Source organism: Panulirus ornatus, chromosome 42, assembly GCF_036320965.1.
Source record: "Panulirus ornatus isolate Po-2019 chromosome 42, ASM3632096v1, whole genome shotgun sequence".
In the NCBI taxonomy this organism is placed as follows: domain Eukaryota; kingdom Metazoa; phylum Arthropoda; class Malacostraca; order Decapoda; family Palinuridae; genus Panulirus; species Panulirus ornatus.
In genome coordinates this window covers 19578176-19596359 of record NC_092265.1, presented here as the reverse complement: position 1 = coordinate 19596359, position 18184 = coordinate 19578176, and the positions used below count along the sequence as shown (strand labels likewise).

Here is an 18184-nt window from a genome sequence, read left to right as displayed (position 1 = left end):
GGTGTTTTGAAATGGTTTGGGCACATGGAGAGAATGAGTGAGGAGAGATTGACCAAGAGGATATATGTGTCGGAGGTGGAGGGAACGAGGAGAAGAGGGAGACCAAATTGGAGGTGGAAAGATGGAGTGAAAAAGATTTTGTGTGATCGGGGCCTGAACATGCAGGAGGGTGAAAGGAGGGCAAGAAATAGAGTGAATTGGAGTCATGTGGTATACAGGGGTTGACGTGCTGTCAGTGGATTGAAGCAAGGCATGTGAAGCGTCTGGGGTAAACCTTGGAAAGCTGTTTAGGTATGTATATTTGCGTGTGTGGACGTGTGTATGTACATGTGTATGGGGGGGGGGGGGTTGGGCCATTTCTTTCGTCTGTTTCCTTGCGCTACCTCGCAAACGCGGGAGACAGCGACAAAGTATTAAAAAAAAAAAAAAAAAAAAAAAATATATATATATATATATATATATATATATACGAACAAAGTGCATGTGAATGCGCACCTTCATAGAACATACAAACCTCCAACAGCCAGGATTGAACCCGAGACCCTTGTGCAAGAGGAGAGAATGCTACCGATAGGCTCATGGCCTAGCGGTAGCATTCCCGCCTGTTGCACAGGGGTCCCGGGTTAGATCCTGGCTGTTGGAGGTTTGTATGTGATATATATATATATATATATATATATATATATATATATATATATATATATATATATATATATATATATATATATATATGTTGATCCCTGGGGATAGGGGAGAAAGAATACTTCCCACGTATTCCCTGCGTGTCGTAGAAGGCGACTAAAAGGGGAGGGAGCCGGGGGCTGGAAATCCTCCCCTCTCATTATTTTTTTTTAATTTTCCAAAAGAAGTAACAGAGATGGGGGCCAGGTGAGGATATTCCCTCAAGGGCCCAGTGCTCTGTTCTTAACGCTACCTCGCTAACGCGGGAAATGGCGAATAGTTTGAAAGAAAGAAATATATATATATATATATATATATATATATATATATATATATATATATATAAGTGAGTCAGTTGTTGTTCGCTGACGATACAGCGCTGGTGGCTGATTCATGTGAGAAACTGCAGAAGCTGGTGACGGAGTTTGGTAAAGTGTGTGGAAGAAGAAAGTTAAGAGTAAATGTGAATAAGAGCAAGGTTATTAGGTACAGTTGGGTTGAGGGTCAAGTCAATTGGGAGGTGAGTTTGAATGGAGAAAAACTGGAGGAAGTGAAGTGTTTTAGATATCTGGGAGTGGATCTGGCAGCAGATGGAACCATGGAAGCGGAAGTGGACCATAGGGTGGGGGAGGGGGCGAAAATTTTGGGAGCCTTGAAAAATGTGTGGAAGTCGAGAACATTATCTCGGAAAGCAAAAATGGGTATGTTTGAAGGAATAGTGGTTCCAACAATGTTGTATGGTTGCGAGGCGTGGGCTATGGATAGAGTTGTGCGCAGGAGGATGGATGTGCTGGAAATGAGATGTTTGAGGACAATGTGTGGTGTGAGGTGGTTTGATCGAGTAAGTAACGTAAGGGTAAGAGAGATGTGTGGAAATAAAAAGAGCGTGGTTGAGAGAGCAGAAGAGGGTGTTTTGAAATGGTTTGGGCACATGGAGAGAATGAGTGAGGAAAGATTGACCAAGAGGATATATGTGTCGGAGGTGGAGGGAACGAGGAGAAGAGGGAGACCAAATTGGAGGTGGAAAGATGGAGTGAAAAGGATTTTGTGTGATCGGGGCCTGAACATGCAGGAGGGTGAAAGGAGGGCAAGGAATAGAGTGAATTGGAGCGATGTGGTATACAGGGGTTGACGTGCTGTCAGTGGATTGAATCAAGGCATGTGAAGCGTCCGGGGTAAACCATGGAAAGCTGTGTAGGTATGTATATTTGCGTGTGTGGACGTGTGTATGTACATGTGTATGGGGGGGGTTGGGCCATTTCTTTCGTCTGTTTCCTTGCGCTACCTCGCAACCGCGGGAGACAGCGACGAGGTATAAAAAAAAAAAAATATATATATATATATATATATATATATATATATATATATATATATATATATATATATATATATATATATATATATATATATATATATATATATATTGATATATATATTGGAAAGGATCACAATTTTGCGCGTGATCAAGTATATTCCTATGGATTTCTGTAGAAAGTACGTGGGACATTCATTTTAAGCAAATTATTTTATACAATAAGAAATGAAATCCCATAACTTTTCTGGAGCACAGGGTACAGAAATGTATGTAACATGAAACCGGTAGAATTAACATATCTAACATAAAGATTTCTATTTTGCAGATAACATAAATGTTTTACATGTAGAAATCAGTAATATCTTGAACAACCTAAACATAATACCATCAAATTTTATATTACAAGTTTTTTATCCGGGTTTTACGCATTAAAACGATATTGTTTACAGAAACGTAATGTAGTTATTATCAGCACAAGGTTTAGAAGGTCTTAAACAAGTTATGAGTTTATATTCTTCAAAACTTTAGTAAAGTCCATTAAGTATACTTTGAAAAAGAGACTGGTTTTTTTTGCTTTTGTGAACACTAATGAGAAAATCAATGTTTTTCTTTTAAATGTTCAATACGAATCAAATCAAAGTATCTTTCAGAGAAAATGTATGTCAAAATCAGTAAGACACAAACAATTAAGTCTGGTTAACTAAAGATCATTAAATAACAAATAAAGAATATGATATGCGAATTTCAACAATCTCATTAATATCACAAATTCAATTATGTTACACAAAATTTTCAAGTCATCAAAAGTAATAAAAGGAAAAGATGTCCGGAAGTAACTTGTTACTCTCAGCGTAAACACATATAGGCGGAATCCGGTAACACCTCTTAGATAGCATATGGAAGACAGAGTAGAGTGGCTAGGCTCAGAAGAATGTTCTCCACTTCAACTGGTTAATGATATGTTAAGACAACACAAACCACATACATCGATTGTGAGGATGGAATCAGGGATGAAACATCTATAACTAGAAAGGTTAAAGATACAAAGATGGTGAAATACCTTTACCCGGGATCAGTAGCACCTGTGGCAATGGACACACCTTTGTAATGCTTGATCACTTACAACTGATCAACTTTAATACCAAAGTCTTAGGTATTGTCCCTCAGGAAAACTTTTTATAAATATCTATAAAACACATATATACGTTAGATATACACTATCTCTAGAATATATCTTTACCTGGGGCGTGTAACACTTGTGTGGATAGACACAACTTTGTAATGCATGATCCATTACACGAAATGAACTTCACTAACGAAGAGTTATACAACGCGTCGTTGGAGGACATTAATCAAATACCTATAAAGAATTTTTATGTTAGATAAAAGACATTTCTTGATAGTAAATATGAGATATGATGATGAAAGATAAGAAACGTAGAGGTAAATATTTTGTTAAAAGATGAAATACTCCTGCCTTAAACTAGCTCCTTGTGTTGCTTTTTCACTTAGGTACCCACATGATAATGCATTCTGTTCTTTATAATCATAAATTTTATGTTTCTAACGCGTTTTTATAATTTCTTATATAATCTTAAGGATTCTGGCTTAAAGATCTTGGTTCTTAACAACCATTATAATGCAACACAAAATACATTTATCTTAAACAAATCATTTATCACAGTGATCATTATGTTTGTACCAGATTCTTTAAGTCCTCAGTCGGGTTTGTTAATATATAAGAGATATTTCCGCCACTGAAAAGTGGCTCCGTGGTGTAGTGGTTAGCACATCTGCCTCATAAACAGTTGGTCCGGGTTCGATTCCCGGCGGGGCCTTTGTTTTCAGTATTTTTTGTGATCGTAAATACTCGTAGGTAGGTCTCTCTCTCTCTCTCTCTCTCTCTCTCTCTCTCTCTCTCTCTCTCTCTCTCTCTCTCTCTCTCTCCCTCTCTCTATCAGCCAAGAGGCAAGTTGATATGTGCTGGGTGGGTGGGTGGGTGGAGTGCAGAGTGGCTCGCCGTCATATGGCAAGAACTTCATCGCTCTCACTCAGTCACGCAATCTACATTCATAGTGGCTGGCTGGGGGGGGGGGGAGAGAGAGAGAGAGAGAGAGAGAGAGAGAGAGAGAGAGAGAGAGAGAGAGAGAGAGAGAGAGAGAGAGAGAGAGAGAGAGAGAGAGTTCTTGTTTATGGGTTCATCTGACGAGATTTTACCAAAAGGCAGGGCACGCGCGTAACGCTTTCCGCAGAGAAATATTTTGTCTCGAAGATCCAAGTGGTGGGAGTAAGGTGTTGTGATGTGTTATGTCTGGGAAGGAGAGGTTGTATGTTTGTGGAGTAAGAACCAGCAGACAACGTCTGGGTTAGACAGGAAGGTAAGAAAGCTGCCTGAGTCAGAGGAGTGGTAATTAACAGCCACTAAAATGCCACGTGGTACCTGGAAACTGTAGTGACGTAAGTGACAAGGGGCCTGCATGGGTCTGCTGGTGGTGGGGGGGTTGTCGTCAGAGACCAAATATAACTGTTGATGTTGCATGACATTAAGATGAGGCTGTTGTGTGGTGTGGCGGGAAAGGTAGTATAATATTGGAAGCAGGTAATGTGGCATCGTACTCAGGCATGAAGCTCTGAAAGATCTTTGTGGCTGAACACGACGGTGCGACTTTCAGGTATTATGATGGCCTGAACTTTGACTTTATCATTAAGGTTATACATGCATGTATGTACGTAATTGTAAATATGTTTTCCTTTGTCATTATGTGTTTACAATATACATTTGACCGGCTGGTGATCCCAATGGTGTCTGTGCTAAGGCCTGGCGTAAACATTTGGACATACAAGCATAAAAGAAAGTTCTGGAGGCAAGTGTAGAGAAGGAAATTCTTGTGAATATTTCATGTGTGCTTCCATCATGCAGACCACAATGTTGTTGGGTCAGGCTGGAGGTTTGAAGTGACAGAGGAGAGACTGGACTTGATGACTTGTGTAAGGGAACGAGAGACTGACCTGGTACCATGATTGAGATATTAATATGTAATTACTTATCTTTCTCTTCCCCTGAAGAAATGTTTCTCCATTGTAAGGCGCCAGTGTTTAGAATTTACATATTTGACTTGCCTGCCAGTTTGCATCTATATAGACTTCATATTTAAGTTGAAGAGGGTAATCAATACACTTGCACTCTCAGCCACCGACTCTCGCTCCACTTACAAGAAGGTGGAATCAAACATCATCATGAACAAAAGCATGGAACGAGACTAACGAGGGAGATTATAATGAATAACATCAAAATCATTACTAGTTGTAGTGATCGCAGGAGACTACAGAGATTAGAAGCTATTCACATAAGAGAGGAAGCCCCTGTCATCAACATCCAGACAAACATGACCACAGCCTTATAGCTCTATGATGGCCCGCCAATAGGACGTAGAGCTGATAATGCCTTGTCAAATTCCCGATTGCTCAGATGTGATTAATTACTGTGTTGTTACAAATATTCCATTATACAAAGGAATGTAAAGGTATCCATACAGCAGTGGACCACTGGGTCACTTCGAGGCTGATGGTGATAGTGGAAGATATCAGGAACTCACACATTAGTGTAGTGGAAGATATCAGGAACTCACACATTAGTGTAGTGGAAGATATCAGGAACTCACACATTAGTGTAGTGGAAGGTATCAGGAACTCGCACATTAGTGTAGTGGAAGATATCAGGAACTCACACATTAGTGTAGTGGAAGATATCAGGAACTCACACATTAGTGTAGTGGAAGATATCAGGAACTCACACATTAGTGTAGTGGAAGATATCAGGAACTCACACATTAGTGTAGTGGAAGATATCAGGAACTCACACATTAGTGTAGTGGAAGACATACAGATAATCTAAAGATAAACCTGTATATTGTCAGTGTGACTAATGATGAGTCGCAAATAATGTTAGTCTTGAACTTGAAGGGAAATATTTATCAAGTTTATTGTGAAACGTATTTATAATGCTGCTTCCAACCACTCTAACTGGTACATTATTCCATGTTAACAATCATATTGAAGATAAAATACTTCACCTCATCTGAGGTCAAACGTTTGCCCACCAGTTTGTGTTCATTACTACGAGTGACATCAGACGTGACGTCATTAGTAGATAGATATCTATACCTCATAGTGATTTTTGTTGGTAATACAGACAGTTAGTTTCGCTCTATTTCCAATGAACGTAACTTTAAAGTAAAGTACACTACGGTAAAAAAGTATCTTCCCGGATGTGTCCGATGAATTTAGAAATGATCAATACGACTCGTGTTGTCTGGGTAGGGTTGGTGAGTGTGAATATGGACATGTTTCCTCATAATTATGGCAACTCATCTTTATCGTTAATTCCATCGAAATATGAAATCAATATACAATTCAATATTACAATTTGTCCCAGCATTGGCACAGGGTCATATCATACGATCATGATGAAATTGGTTCATAGTTAGACCTGCCAAGTCTCCTCAAATATGGAATGTTTCTAATTGTTGGATTCACCAGGTCTCCATATGACTGGTCTGTACCATGACAGGTCGCTAGGTCTATGCTTGGTACGGGCCCTCACCTCAACCCGGCTCTTTATCTGATCTTGACTAACAGGTAGTTTGTTGTTAGGGAGGCTGGCCACGTCCCTGCCTGGCTGGCACAGGGCTTTACAATATGACGGATCTCTTTGTACCAGGTAAACATACATGTGTATTATTGGAGTGATCAGAATATCTCCTTTATGACCAAACAATTTAATGGTAGTATTTCGTATAGGGTCAATGTAATGTTGGTATATTTGAAAACATATGAACAGTCATAAAGCCTGAATCCATAGTATATGTCAAACATTAAAGTTATATACATGTTGACTTTTATCATTACCAGTACAACATTGGTGAACTAATGGTCTTCAACCGGTATGCACAACCTCAACAATCAGGAGTTGTTCATTATTTCTGTTATACATATAAAGACTCAGGTACGTCACCTAAGGTAATGATTGGTATTTTCTTTAGAAGGATAACTTAAATTTGGAATAAAATGATGATAAATTGAGAACCATATGAATATATGTAAACGTGTAGATACATGTATCCACTTGAGTCAGACGAATGTATTATATACTTAAGAATGTGACTGACAACTTAAAGAATAAGATAAAACATTATGGTTAATGTGATAAATGATTTATAATAAATATGTACGGTGTTGGATTTGAATGGTTCTTAAGAATCAAGGCCTTTTAGCCAGTAAAAATGATAAGAAATTGAAAAAGGTGTTGAAAGCATAACAATCATAAGCCCCAGAAAATATTATCCTCTGGATATATAAAATAAAATCCAACGCAAAATAACTAGGTTAAAACAGGATTCATTCAGCATTTAAGAAAATATGTACTTTGACTCTCCTTATCTCCTATCATCATTTCTTATGTTTACTTCCAACAAATGTCTCGTATATCATATAAAAATTTGTTATAGGTATTAGGTGAATATTGTCCAGCGACGCGTTGTATAACTCTCTGTTGTCAAAGTTCACCGGTGGAGTAGATCATATATTACAAAGCTGTGTCTCTCCACACAGATGTTACACGTCCCAGGTTAAGATATTTCCTTGATATGGCGTTTATCTAACATAGATATGTCTTCTATAAAGATCTGTAAACACGTTCTCCTGCAGGTCGATACCTAACGCTTTCGTATTCATCATTTGTAAGTGACCAAGCATTACAAAGTTGTGTCACTTCCCACACTCTGTTTCATTATTTATTCAAACTATATTTGTTTCATCATTGATTTGATCCTTACAATAGATACTTATGTTTGTAATTTTCTTGATCATATCATTAGTCAGTTGAAGTGCACAATACGCTTGTCAACCTGGCCAGTCTACTGTTTTGGTCATGAGATATTATTCACAAGGTGTAACAGGACTCCATCCGTCAGCTGTGTCACCACCAGTGACAAGTCATCCTTAGCAAGGCTGTGTCATCCTCAAAGGACGGAGAGAAATAGTACAGTCTCGTCGGAGAACTGTTCTTGCTCAAAGATGTCCTACCTTCCCCTGCTCCTGTGTAGAGTGCAGCAGCCACGAAGGTGTAGGAGCGCCATCAAAGGTGTGCTGGTGATGTGTGGTAATAATAATAATACTGTTCACACCATCAACCACAACCATTTCTCAGGTTTGTCTGTCCTACTTGTCGTCGCAGCACGTAACTCTGTCATTGCATATGTCTTCCTTGAACGTACACCTTCCTATATTTCACTGTCCCAACTATTTGGACAATAATACGTTGAAAGGATTGTTAGGTGACTTTAAAGTGGAACATATAAAGGATTAGTGACCTAATGACCTTTCATAGGTCGCTATTCGTTTGACTCCACCATTCGTCGTACGAACAGGGTGAGAGCGTGCCTGGTCTCAGAATCATCTTGAACCCCTGGGAAAACTGTTCAAGAATATTCGATTGATGGTTATAACATGACCTTTACCGCAGGTATGACCCTTGCAATCAATAGGGGTGAAAACCTTACTTACATGGGCCAAATATTTAGTGAGCGTGTGTATGACCTTACAAATATCTTCAACACGTGAAGGTGTTCACGTATTTTTGGTTGGGATCATGACTAACTTGTTGACTTTATTAACCCTGGCAGCCGATGAGCCACAAGCCCAAATAACCAACCAACCTGGCGATTATTTTAGATGTCTTGCTTGAGTGACAACGTAACACCTTGGTTGAGCCCAAGAACTTGTTACCCTCCTCCTTTCAGTCTGTTTTTCTATTTCTTCTTCACAACACTCCCGAGAACCCTCCAGCAAACTCCACCACACGCCCCTTCCTGCCAAACCCTTCCCTCTACGTCGTCAGTAATCAAGACAGACATTCATAGTTTTATATGCAGCTACCTACTGGACCTGGACGATCATTTTATGTTAACTTATGGTTTACATTCTGGCTTCATGACCACAAGCTGATAGCCCTTAAATCCAACAACATATATACATCCTGTTATACAACTGATGTTACTGTCTGACGTATGTATGGTGCGGCTTGATGACCTTACCTGCTGATGGTCATTAAGTCAAACATGTTATCATGTTGCAAATATCGTGATTTGTATGTTTTGTTGTGTGGCACAGTTTCTGGTGTAGATATCTTTAATAACCTTTACCGGTTACTATCCAGTATAGTGAACGATAGACAGACTTACGTGTTACAGACTCCGTATGATAAACACCTGACGAATCTCGAAACAACAAATTATTTGTTGGGTAAGATCAGAGAACGAGTCGTCCAGTGGCAGAACATAAACCTACAACATGTAACAACAACAACAACAACAACAAGAACAACAACAACAACAACAACAAACAACTGTTATGTGAAGATCTAGTTATTCAAAGTGAGATGATCACAAGGAAGTTAGGGATATAGAAGAGTAGGAGTGAAGTATAACCTGGAGGCCCACCGTGGCTGGTGCTATATAGAGCAGTGAGGGATAACACCATATCTTAACCCCTGGTGATGTGTGAGCTTATAAACACTGGTGGTATTTATGGCGGCCACCAGGAAGTAATATTCACCAGGTATTGCTCTGCTCTACACTGATCCAACAACTACAAGGATAATGTTGTTATAACCTTCTTGATCATGCTGGTTATAGAAGCATTATAGATACATGTTGGTGACACAAGGATAATGTTGTTATAGCCTTCTTAATCGTGCTGGTTATAGAAGCATTATAGATACATGTTGGTGACACAAGGATAATGCTGTTATAACCTTCTTGATCATGCTGGTTATAGAAGCATTATAGATACATGTTGGTGACACATCATAATGATGGTCTCGTCTGGTGTCCACATAACCACAGTACTTTACTACAGTACATACAGTAATATCAGTCGTAACAACACTATGTATGTAGTCGTGATTACCGTAACATGTGAGTGGCAAGATTGGATGACGTACGTAACAATATCAGACTTCATCATTCTCAATAGTTTAGGTGGATCATGTAATATTTGGCGTTGCTTCATGTTTTATCAGATGATAAAATGATGGTTGGCCTAATGACCTTCACAAGTCAGTGGTCATTAAGTCCCACACAGCAACCAACCACTCAGGATGACCAGGAGGGAGCCACCTGGTGCAGACCAAGTGTACCAGCCTGGTGGAGAGGATCAACTGCTCCACCTCAGGATAAGAGCTGCTCAAGTTCTGTAGTGAGGGACACTCCAAGTGGCATGTGAAACTACCAGTCTTAGTTATAAACTACCGCCCGGCTGGCCGGTGGGTGGCTGTGGCCAACATGAACCCAGGGGCTACACACCGCCCACTGACCTGACCACCGGCCGGTGGGTGGCTGTGGCCAACATGAACCCAGGGGCTACACACCGCCCACTGACCTGACCACCGGCCGGTGGGTGGCTGTGGCCAACATGAACCCAGGGGCTACACACACACACACACACACACACCGCCCACTGACCTGACCACCGGCCGGTGGGTGGCTGTGGGCAACATGAACCCAGGGGCTACACACACACACACACACACACACACACACACCGCTGACTGACCTGACCACCGGCCGGTGGGTGTGGCCAACATGAACCCAGGGGCTACACACACACACACACACACACACACACACACACCGCCCACTGACCTGACCACCACCACTGTGACCTGACCACGTATGGCATGTAGCTCATCCTTGGACACCATTAATCAAATACCTAGACAGAATTTTTATGTTAGATGAAAGACATTTCTTGATAGTAAACATAAGAAATGATGGCGAAAGATAAGGGACGCTATTAGAGGTAAATATTGTTAAAATATGAAATACTCTTCCTCAAACTAGCTCCCTGTACTGTATTTTCTTTTACATACCCAGAGGAAAATATATTCTGTGGTTAATCAACATAAATGTTCATGTTTAACAGGTTTTCTATTTCTGATAGTATTTCACTGATTCGGGTTTAAAGACCTTAGTTCTGAACAACCATTATAATGCAACCCAATACATATTTATCATAAACAAATCATTTATCACAATAACCATTATGTTTGTACCAGATTCTTTACGTCCTTAATCACGTTTGTTAATATATAAGGAATTTTTCCGCCACATTTCAATACATAACATATATCTACACGTGTGTAAATATATGTATATGTTTTTATCAATTTTTCTTCGGCTTTTATAATTAAGGTGTAAGATATCCGTCTGAAGTAAATACTAGATAATATTATAGGTTATGTGTGTGTGTGTGTGTGTGTGTGTGTGTGTGTGTGTGTGTGTGTGTGAGTGCACACAGGAGTGAAAACATATTTTACACTTACAAGGTTAAAAGACGGGGCAACACGAGTGTACAAATCCTTCCTCAAAAGACTCACGTGATAATGATGAAAGTAGTACACACACACACACACACACACACACACACACACACACACACACACACACACACATACACACACACACAGAGGGGCGCCTTCAATTTTTCATGTAGATTGATTTCCTATCTTAGTTTCGTCTACGGAATTCTAGATCTTCAGTTCAGCACACCATTGTGGTAATGAAGGGAAAGTCACCACATTTACAAGACGAGTGCACGTAGCTTATCCCACCTCGTTAGAGAGAAAACTTACCTGTATTTGAATTAATGAACGGGAACAGAGAAGACAAAATCTTATTACACATTCATCATACAACTATATAATTTATATTATATACATTACCACATTTCCTGCACTTTCCATCACAAATTTGCTGAGGTCATAACCTTGTACTTACCATTACCTTACAACCTTAAGGATGGTGGTCTACAACAACTCTAGATTGATGGAGAAAACGAAAAGTTTCGTTTTACTATTAAGACCACAGAAATGCGGTAATTCCACTTCACTACCACTAACTACTAGTTATTTTACTTGTTGATTTTCACGGCTAAGATTTTCATCCTGTGAGCGAAGCCACACAATAATCGTCCTTATCTACTCCGAGCATTGGATAGCCTCCTGATGAACAAGATTGCTGTTTTAGTTGTCCGTTTCCCTTGTTACTGCTGCGCCTCACTGCACACCTTACATGAGTGCCTTCCACAGTATTAGGGACAGCTGCTGGGCCTCACTGTAGCTACTTCTGGGACGGTTGCCAATCTTCCTCGTATTCCCTCATGACCACAGCGCCAAACCGACTCCCGCCATCAGGCCGAAACGCACAAACATTTCTGACAAAATTGAGACAACCGCTTTCGCATCAGTTTTGACACCAAATGAATTTCTACGACAATTACGTTCAAGATGCTTGGTTTTTCGTTCATGGATTGAACAGAAGCAACCAACGATGGTTGCTACTGCCCAATCCATGAAGTCCCCCCCACCACGGAAAGGTAACCAAGCTTCGGGGGGGATGGGTGTTTACCCTGACGCCAACGGAGAAACTCAATATTAGTGCAGAGATCTTTTCCTCGGTAAAGAAAGTGTAGCCGGACTCCGCCCTCATGAGGTTACTGCACGACAGCAAAGATCACCCTTTGGTAGGCTGTGCTATAGGCAGCACAGCTCCGTCAAAGATCTCACTCCATAAGTGAACTTATATAGATTCCTTTTTTAACATTTTGTCTTGTCTATAAGGAACACATCAGTTCTTCTCCAGTGAAAGCAAAAAATCATCGAGAAATTCATTTGTCTTCTCAATATCAGGATCTTGTGGCTCTGTGTGGGGGACGGGGCTGGTGGGCTGTGTGTCTGGCTGTGTCTGGAGATCGGGGCTGGTGGTCTCTGTGACTGGTTGTGTCTGGGGACCGGGGCTGGTGGTCTCTGTGACTGGCTGTGTCTGGGAAGCGGGGCTGGTGGTCTCTGTGACTGGCTGTGTCTGGGAAGCGGGGCTGCTGGTCTCTGTGACTTGCTGTGTCTGGGAAGCGGGGCTGGTGGTTTCTGTGGCTGGCTGTGTCTGGAGATCAGGGGAAGTCTTGGGCATAAATTTCAATATACTGTGAGCGATATCGTCTCTCAACCGATCCCTCTCGATCTTCTCTTGCACGGCCTTCATGATACGTTTGGGCGGCTTTCTCCATTTTCTTTGCATTTCAGTTGGTGATCCTGCGCCATCGAGCCACATGATACCAGAATAGTATCGTTCCTGTTTCCCAACGGGTCCAATCTTGGTGTCACACATGATGCCGAGTGAACCCAAATGGCGGCCGATGTTTACGTTGGAAGCCACGGGCTCGTTATGTATCTTGCAGTAACTTTCATACCGTTGCTGCAGCTCTTTCCTGCTGATAAGGTACCGCTTCATAGTAATAGTCTTTCCCTTCATTTGAACGAAGGTATTCATGAAACTAACAAAGGAAGCCTTTCCTTTGTAATCCCGTTTGTAGTAACAGAAAGCCATTGAAGACGAGGATTGGGTCAGGCGAAGTTACACACGTCAGGACGACAATTTCAACCCAGGGCTGGAGGGCCAATTGATGATATTCTCACGTCTTGCTCAACCAAGTAACCTCGGTTAGACCTTGTTTATATTTAAATATAGTAAAGTTAATATAGTGAAGCTTGATGATTCTATATATATGTAAGTTGCAATGTAGGAAGAGAGGAAAGTGATTGGTTCTCAGTGAATGTAGGTTTGCGGCAGGGGTGTGTGATGTCTCCATGGTTGTTTAATTTGTTTATGGATGGGGTTGTTAGGGAGGTAAATGCAAGAGTTTTGGAAAGAGGGGCAAGTATGAAGTCTGTTGGGGATGAGAGAGCTTGGGAAGTGAGTCAGTTGTTGTTCGCTGATGATACAGCGCTGGTGGCTGATTCATGTGAGAAACTGCAGAAGCTGGTGACTGAGTTTGGTAAAGTGTGTGGAAGAAGAAAGTTAAGAGTAAATGTGAATAAGAGCAAGGTTATTAGGTACAGTAGGGTTGAGGGTCAAGTCAATTGGGAGGTGAGTTTGAATGGAGAAAAACTGGAGGAAGTGAAGTGTTTTAGATATCTGGGAGTGGATCTGGCAGCGGATGGAACCATGGAAGCGGAAGTGGATCATAGGGTGGGGGAGGGGGCGAAAATTCTGGGGGCCTTGAAGAATGTGTGGAAGTCGAGAACATTATCTCGGAAAGCAAAAATGGGTATGTTTGAAGGAATAGTGGTTCCAACAATGTTGTATGGTTGCGAGGCGTGGGCTATGGATAGAGTTGTGCGCAGGAGGATGGATGTGCTGGAAATGAGATGTTTGAGGACAATGTGTGGTGTGAGGTGGTTTGATCGAGTGAGTAACGTAAGGGTAAGAGAGATGTGTGGAAATAAAAAGAGTGTGGTTGAGAGAGCAGAAGAGGGTGTTTTGAAGTGGCTTGGGCACATGGAGAGGATGAGTGAGGAAAGATTGACCAAGAGGATATATGTGTCGGAGGTGGAGGGAGCAAGGAGAAGAGGGAGACCAAATTGGAGGTGGAAAGATGAAGTGAAAAAGATTTTGTGTGATCGGGGGGGGGGTTGGGCCATTTCTTTCGTCTGTTTCCTTGCCCTACCACGCAAACGCGGGAGACAGCGACAAAGTATAATAAATAAGAAATAAATAATATATATATATACATACATATATATATATATATATATATATATATATATATATATATATATATATATATATATATATATATATATATATATATATACATATATATATATATATATATATATATATATATATATATATATATATATATATATATATATATATATATATATATATATATGTATATATATATATATATATATATATATATATATATATATATATATATATATATATATATATATATATATATATATATATATATATATATATATATATATATATATATATATATATATATATATATATATATATATATATATATATACATACATATATATATATATATATATATATATATATATATATATATATATATATATATATATATATATATATATATATATATATATATATATGTATGTATATATATATATATTATTTATTTCTTATTTATTATACTTTGTCGCTGTCTCCCGCGTTTGCGTGGTAGCGCAAGGAAACAGACGAAAGAAATGGCCCAACCCCCCCCCCATACACATGTATATACATACGTCCACACACGCAAATATACATACCTACACAGCTTTCCATGGTTTACCCCAGACGCAGATATATATATATATATATTTTTTTTTTTTTTCAATAATGGATGGAACTTAGCTCCTAGGGTAATTTTGTTGTTGGAGTGGGACCTCCAGCCATTATGTCCACCTTTTCCCTTTCTAGACATGTGGTGGTGCAGTGGGTAGTGTGGCAACCTTCGTCTTCATCTTTTTGGGTGCAGGCTTGCAAACCTCGTGGAGTAGTTGTGGGGTTTGCTTCTTTGCTGCACCCGACATAGCCATCTGGGCGTAGCTATCTACCTGGGCTGGTAGGTCAGCCAGTATAGCTACACGCTCACTCGGTACCTGGGCTGGTGGACGAGCAGCCTTCCTTTCTTCCATGGCTACAGTCTGCCTAACGACCTGTGGTTGTGGAGCAGCCATCCTTACTACCACCCAGTTTGGTTGGGCAGCCTTCTTTCGTTTCTTTGCTACACCCTTCTGGTTGGGCTGGTTGGGCAACCTTCTTTTTCCTCTCCTTCGATACAACCTGCCAACCGAATTCGTCTGCTGGTGGGTCCGTTTCTTTCATGGATACAACCTCTGTAGACACTTGGGCTGGCCGGTCAACCTTCGGTTGTAGGTAAAAGTATATATATAGAATAATGTGGTTATCATCAGCAGCCAGAGGCCATTCCTCCCTCCTTGCCTGCAGAGTTCTTGATTTTCTGGAAAGTTCTACGAGATTCTGGTAAGATAAATACCATTGAGAGGACGTTGTTAGGGGACAGTCAGGTTCAGTTTAGAGTTGGTTGTGGGATGGTTCTTTTACTGTGTCGTATCAGCCAGATGGGTATTTCTTTTCAGTTCTCGTTAAAGTTTGTTTTCTAGAGGCATAATCTAGAAGACTATTTTCCATATGTTTATCATTTTTCTTGTTATAGTTTCATTATCATCATTAATTTTGTTATTGTTGACTTTCAGATATTTGATGTTATGTTTCTGATTGACGTGGAAGTGTCTGACATCTTGCTAGAAGACTTTCTGGTCACAATATTTCTGCACTGGGGAGTTGATCGTATTCTTTTATTGCAGGTTTTGTTATTATCTTGCTTTACATTAAGGTCTACTGGAGGTTTTCCCAATGCTGGTTGAACATATGTCCAGCAACAGGAGATGGCGTAAGATACAGTATTGATGAAACTTATCTATCTATATACCTATATAAATATCGCTCTATCAATCTGTCAATCAAACTATCTATCTATCTATATATTTATTTATCTTTATCTGAAAGTCAACAGTAATAAAATCATTGATATATGAAGTATAACAACGTCCTCTCAATGGCAATTATCTCACCAGAATCTTCTAGAACCTTCCAGAAAACTATGAACTCTGCAGGCAAGGAGGGAGGAATGGTCTCTGGCTATTGATAAAACCATATTATTCTATATATATGTTTATATATACATATTTATGTATATATATGAATGTATATATAACGTACAGAATAATGTGGCCATCATCAGTATCGAAGAAAACTGAAAAGATGAGGTCCCACCGAGATTCGAACTCGGATTGCTGGATCCAGAGTCCAGAGTGCCAACCAATCAACCAGAGGCCATTCCTCCCTCCCTGCCTGCAGGGTTCAAGGTTTTCTAGAAGGTTCTCGAAGATTCTGGTAAGATCATTACCTTTGAGAGGTCGTCGTTAGGTGACAGTCAGGTTCACTCTATGGTTGGTGTTTGTAGTTGGTTGTCCGAGGATGTTGTTATACTTGATCAATTTTGTAATTGTTGACTTTCAGGTAGGAAGGACTCATTTACGATGCATCCTTGTACTCACAACAACCTTATGAGTCACTTCAAGATTTATCTTCACTACAACTTTATCTTCACTACACCATTAAGGTTGAAGTCAATGGTCACATTCACCACAATCTCAACACGACTGGTCTTATACCTAACCCATATTATCACTACATCCATGTACATGTATTTCTTGCAGAATAACGCAGATATCACTGATTTCTCTGAAAGTTAACTTGTACAGCATTACGTATCTATCGATCTATCTAATACCTGTTTTTTACCTATCTATCTATCTACCTATCTATCTATCTATCTATCTTTCTAAATCAGAAAGTCAACAATATCATTAATGATATGTATAACTACGTCCTCTCAATGGCAGTTCCTACCCAGAATCTTCGAGAACCTTCTAGAAAACCTGAGCCATATAGTTGACCTTCGATGGACATATATTTCTTACGGCCCACCATTTTATTTAAGTATGAAGATCTCACGGCAGAGAGGAAACGTGTGATATTCAAAATCAAAAGCCGCAATTCCCCTCATGGTAATGGTCGACATGTTTGCAGACAGATGACACAGACATGTGAGAAGTTAGACAAATATGGACGTTCCTGGTTGCTGTATAGCCTAGGTTTATTATCACTTGTAATGAAGGAGAAATGTTGCACATTATTCCACACCTTTTAATTTAGGCTAGGCTAGGCTAGGATGACTAGGGTCCATAACGTAACAGAGCTGGGAAATGCATCATATCGGATCTGTATTTGTGCAAATTGGCGCAAGTTTGTGGAAGTGATTTACGCAATGCCGGAGAGAATCCACCTCCACCAGAAATAATGTCTCAGACCATACAATATCTGCTGTTGGACGAGCAGGGGACATTAGACCAATACATTCCTGTAGTTTACTGCTGTTCCCAAACACGCAGCAAGACATTCGTAAAAGCGTTAAACTGAACTTTTCCATCTGTTTTCATATCTTTAATTACTTACACCAGTTCCAACAGATGGAAAAAATCATCTCAAAAATCAGAAATTATTTGCCTATAAAAAGCATTTTGATCGATCGTACCAAATATTCAATTATTTATGTACCCGACAAAATATTCAGTCAATCCTATATCCGACATTTTTCCTACTGGCTGGTGCCTTTAAAGTCATATGGTAATTTACCGCAATTAGATCATAGATATATTCATCTATATGGAATGGCTCAGCG

The 18184-nt window shown here is 39.9% G+C and overlaps 1 protein-coding gene and 1 non-coding gene across 2 annotated transcripts in view; one reads left to right on the top strand and one right to left on the bottom strand.

Moving 5' to 3' along the window:
- Nucleotides 1-18184, bottom strand: part of LOC139762050 (uncharacterized) — a 385663-nt gene that overhangs the window by 81631 nt on the left and 285848 nt on the right. The gene's annotated exons all lie outside the window — the stretch shown is intronic.
- Nucleotides 3763-3834, top strand: TRNAM-CAU (transfer RNA methionine (anticodon CAU)). The gene has a single exon. It is a non-coding gene; the product is annotated as a tRNA-Met (tRNA).